The sequence below is a fragment of the Monodelphis domestica genome, chromosome 4 (genome assembly GCF_027887165.1).
Source record: "Monodelphis domestica isolate mMonDom1 chromosome 4, mMonDom1.pri, whole genome shotgun sequence".
NCBI classification, from domain to species: domain Eukaryota; kingdom Metazoa; phylum Chordata; class Mammalia; order Didelphimorphia; family Didelphidae; genus Monodelphis; species Monodelphis domestica.
This window is the reverse complement of record NC_077230.1, coordinates 90,931,516-90,936,995: the sequence shown is the minus strand read 5'-3', so window position 1 is coordinate 90,936,995 and position 5,480 is coordinate 90,931,516.

The following is a 5,480-nucleotide window of genomic DNA, read 5'->3' as shown; positions in this document are numbered from 1 at the left end:
AGTGGAGCTTCGACTGTGATTGGTAGACATAAAAATTTAGGGGAAGTGACAAAAGAGAAAAAGGTCTTTAAAAGTCTCTGTTAAAATTAAAATTAGTTTCTCTGCCAAAAGTATTGTATTTTTATGAGGTTTATTAAAGATTACAAAATAAAGAAAATATAAAATAAGAAAAGCACGTGTCTAGGAGGGCTGAAAAGCCCATTCAATTTCACTTACTACATCTTGAGAGAGCCTGTGCTTAGAAGTGGAAGCAGGGAGAGGGGCGAAGTAGGCAGAGAGTCAGTTTAAATACAAATTGTGTTCTTGCACTCAGGTGAGGACTCAGGGTGATATTATAGGGAATTCTGGGAACTACCGAGGACTTCTGGGAATTGAAGTCTGAGGTTCAAATCTCCATTTTACATTTCCCCCATTTGATCCTAGTGGGAAGAGTTTCCCCAAAAGGATCATGAAAACATAATCAACTTAAAGATTACAATAATTTAAGGATAAGAGGAAAAAAGAACAAAACCAATAATTGCTAGACGCATTGACAAAAAACCAGTTAGAGGGGAGACCTCTTTGACATGAAAGTATACATACAAATAAATGTTCAATCAACTACACCTAAAGTTCATTCTTGATCTTCTCATGCAGCTTGTGGTCTGGAGGCATCTTCATGGTGTCTTCTCCAAATAGTTCAGTTTCTCGATTAGAGAAGTATCATGTTTCTTAACCTAAAATTCTTCTCAAAAGGAATTTAAACTTTGCAATTTAAAATAATAATATTTTTACATTCCCCCCTTTGAAAAGGTTGATTGAAAAACACAGGATCACTTAGGGGGGATGCATGGCTGAGTTATGAGGTATATGAATCAATTGGCAAGAGAAATTAAAAAGACATCATAAAAAATCCCAATAAAAATAATTTCTGGGCGAAAAATAGACTGCCAAAGTCTTATGAGTAAAAATTCTAAGTAAAGAAAAATAAATCTATAACAAGTCCTTGAATCAAGGCCCAATTAAAATTATATAAGCAAGTAAGCATTTATCCAGTCAATAGCCAGTCTACAGAAAGTTGCCACACTATGAAAGACAGGAAAGGGACTAGATTATAGGAGCCAGGTAAGGAGCCAAGTTTGGGATACTTGTCTGTAAGTATTTTCACAAAGAGTGTGGATACAAAGAAGGCCTATGTCTTAATGTATGTTAAGCATCGCAACCTTGAGTCTTCACACTAGGTTCAAGTCCTTTGTATTGGCTTAGAAGTACATCAACCCTTCCTTGTGGGATTGGTTTCTTTGGCCCTGTGCAATGGCTCTTTTGTATATCTTGTCCTGGAATCAGACGGACTCATTAAGCAAAGTCCCAGTTTTTTTTTTTAACAATTAGTGGCATCATTTTTTTTTAAACCCTTACCTTCCGTCTTGGAGTCAATACTGTGTATTGGCTCCAAGGCAGAAGAGTGGTAAGGGCTAGGCAATGGGGGTCAAGTGACTTGCCCAGGGTCACACAGCTGGGAAGTGTCTGAGGCCAGATTTGAACCTAGGACCTCCCATCTCTAGGCCTGGTTCTCAATCCACTGAGCCACCCAGCTGCCCCCAGTGGCATCATTTTTATAGTCTTAAGCTTTGGGGGCATGCATTGACATTATAGCAAATGTATTTTAAAATTATATTCCTACAAAATCAAAAAGTTAAAGAAAATCTTAAAACTGGTGACATGTGCTTCAAATTTAAAAAGGAGAGAAAAAATAAAAAACAGAGACAAAAAGAACACAGACACTCGGATGTGGAGAGAAGACAGATACTTGAAGAGAGACACTTGGAATAAAGAGATACACCTGGAGTTTGAGGCTGATAAAAGAATTTGCTGATTGAACTGACAACATGATGAGCCTAAAGGCTGCCTTTGAATTCCTATCTGGCTCAGAGGAAGTCAGAGCTCTCTCTCTCTCTCTCTCTCTCTCTCTCTCTCTCTCTCTCTCTCTCTCTCTCTCTCTCTCTCTCTCTCTCTCTCTCTCTCTCTCTCTCTCTCTCTCTCTCTCTCTCTCCCCCTCTCTCCTTTTCTCTCTTCCTTAATATCTTTCCTCTATTGTAAATAAATTACCATAAATTTCATTTTACTTTAGTAATTCATTTTGTGACCGCGAAAATGTGAGTTTCAAGACTTTGAATTGCCAGAACTGCAAAAGATAATTTTTAGTGTCTTAATTTAAATAAAAAATAAGTGGTTGCCATGGGAAAAATTCCCAAATATGAAATACCCAAGTCAACTGGGTTTTATGGAGATTTTAATTAATATGAATGAAGGAATTAAGGGAAGGGAAAGAGACAGAGTAAGTGGAAATAGTAGGAAAAAGGCTAGGGCCTAGGCCATTTAGGCCTTTCTCTTTAAGAGAGAAACTAAGTCAGTCTTTAATCCCTTACCACAAGATTTTGTCCCAAGCAAAACCCCAATTCTTCACTGAAATCCTCAACTCCTGAACTGAGTTTTGAGATCCAGCTCTAACTCCTGACCTCCAATTCAGCTTCCAAGGCTGAATTAACTCCAGAGCCCTCCAGCTCCTTCCTTTTAAAGAAAATGTTCTCTTGTGTCACCTCCCCTAAATTTTTATGTCTACCAATCACAGCAGATACTTTTCCTAGGACTGCCCATTATTAGTTTTCACTCTTTAGTTCTCACCTTCTCTGGGTAGATTATATCTTCTGAGTACTTCACACTTCTTTGCTAAGCTTCCTTTGTAAGTTGCTTGATGTTTTAGTGATTAATTTGACTTTCATAGGTACTTAGCACCCTTTTGTATTAGATCTAAAAATAGACCTAGCTTAAAGTTTTGGCCTCACTATGAGTTAAGTACTTTTTCATTGTTCAGTAAGGAGTTTTGCAACTTTATCTTCCCCTAAAGTATGCCTAAGTATGGGTGGAGTAATTTTAAAGTTCCCAATACATTCCTGATCAAGTACCTCCATTGTTTAAATGGGGAATAACCTTAACCATAACCTTAAGATAATGTTCCAAGGTAGAGTCTGAGAAATTTTAAGATCCACAATTTGGGGGATTTAGAAATTAATCCCTGGAGATCAATTAAATCTTCAGTCCAACCATAAATAAAGGCCTTAGGAAAGAAAATTCCTCCATCTTCTTTTTATCCATTCTCTCTTAACCTCTTTCCAGATAGGACAGAAAAACAGTAACTTTGGCTTCTCTCAAGCCATTCCCCTGAGTCTCTCTCTAGATTTATTCCTCATAATATTCTTCTTGCAATATTTCTTCATAAAATAACGGTTAAGAAAAGTTCTAGCTCTAGGTCAGATTTGAACTCAGAAAGATGAGTCTTCCTGACTTCAGGCCAGGAACACAATCTACTGCACCACCTAACTGCTATATAAATGCTAATTATTATTGTAGTTAAATTGGATATGTGGATTAACTATTCATTTATCCAAGCATTGAGAGCAATGTTAATCAGCACAGAATCAAGCAGAAATTTCTCAGGATGTTCACTAGAGAAGTTTTTCCAGGTTAAAATCAACCCATTAATGACTACTCTTTAGAACTATGCACATATCCTTTGTCCAATCTATCTAATCAATTGTATTATCATCTAACTCACATCTCCCAGATCAGGAGAGACTTTGTCCAATGGTTTGCTAAACTCTAGATAAACCGAATCTTCAGCATTCCTCTCATCAGCTGACCTAATGAGTCATGAAAAAAAGCAACGAGTTTGGTTTGTCGTGACATGATGAAGGTCTGTTGGTTCTGTATGACCATTGCTCCCATTTTACATGGCTTGCTCCTCTTTGCTGGTCAACTTAATAAACTTCTTTCTGAATTATTTTTGCTTAGAAGTTTTTTGTTCTCAGCTCATACTAACCATCTCTTTAATAGTGTCTTCCAAAATTGCAAATGAAGTCAAAGGCATGGGCCTATAGTTGTTTTTTCAGCTATTTTTTCTCTTTTGAAAATCAAGACATTCTTGGGGCGGCTAGGAAGCACAATGGGTAGAACACCAGGCTTGGAGTTGGGGGAACCTGGGTTCAAATATGACCCCAAATGCTTCCTAGCTATGGGATCTTGGGCAAGGCATTTAACTCCAATTGATTGGACTTGCTACCCTTCTGTGTTAGAGTTACTACTAAGACAGAAAGTAAGGGTTTAAAAAAAAATCAAGACATTCTCATCCATTTTTTAAACATCATTAACAGTGATTCAGAAGTGATATCAACCAGTTCTTTTAATACCCCAGAATGCAATTCATCTGAACCTAATGATTTGAAATAAAGTATCAAGACAACCACAAACTAAACGTTTCAGGTCCCTATTTTCCTTCTTCCTTTTGTCTTTTCCAGTCCAAAGGTCATTCTTCTGGGTAGAGAAGCTAAAAGCAACCAAATTTCCTAAATATTAAGTCTCCTTATGGTTTGCCAAGTGCCTAATGCTGCCATTTTTTAATATAAACTTGAACTGAAAATTTCCATTTAGCTTTTTAGAGTAGGACCAATTTTTAAAAAATGGCTTTAGCTGTTTGTCTTTGTTTTTCTGAAATAATCTTTGGGAAAGTAGAATGCCGCCATCTATATTTCCAGATGCTTGCTTTGTTTTTATTCCTGGAACTTTCTTGTGCTAATTTGGCTAACATACCTCTGATATTGACCCTGAATGACCTGATAAAAAGAGCACAGGCAATGAAAACCATTCCAAGGTACCCTGAAGATTTGATAGCATCTAAAACACAGAAGAAATAAGTATGGAAACACAGGCCCTGGGAGCTGCCATTTTCCCCTAACAAAATGTCATTTAGATAGTATCTGTTCATCAGATAATTGCTACTTTTCCTGCGCTACTGCATTGTACAAGGAGTCTCGCTTCCCTGATTCTACTAGTTAATAGGAAACACTGTGTTCTGGGGTCCAACAGGTAGGTTCAGCACGAATGGGTTGTTCAGCTCCATATCTGTTCTCTTCTTTTGAATGTTATACAATTGCTCGTTACAAAGTCAGATTCGAAGAGATTGTTGATTTAGGAACTTTTTCTGCCCCAATCTTGAGCAGAAAGAAGAATATTTTTCTGAGAATGCAGATATCTTACAGATTTTGTTAATCAAATTAAACTGGTTATTTCTTTTTTCTTAACATTCTCTTATATTGTATCTGAAAAAAATAATTATAAGAAGAACTAGAATTTATAGAACACTTTAAGACTTATAATATGGGTATTGAATGTGGGGTTTTTTTGTTAAAGATTATATGAGTACTATGGAAATAGGTACTGAGTGATAATACATGTATAACGCAGTAGAATTGCTTGTTGGCTCTGGGAGGAGAGAGGGAAAAGGGGAAGGAAAGAAAATAAATCATGTAACCATGGAAAAATACTTAAATAAAAACATTTTTAAAGATTTTACGTATTTTGTCTCATTTGATCCTCACAACAATCAGAGGAGGCAGGTGCTATTATGCTCCCTTTTACAGGTAAGGAAACAGAGACTAAGGAAA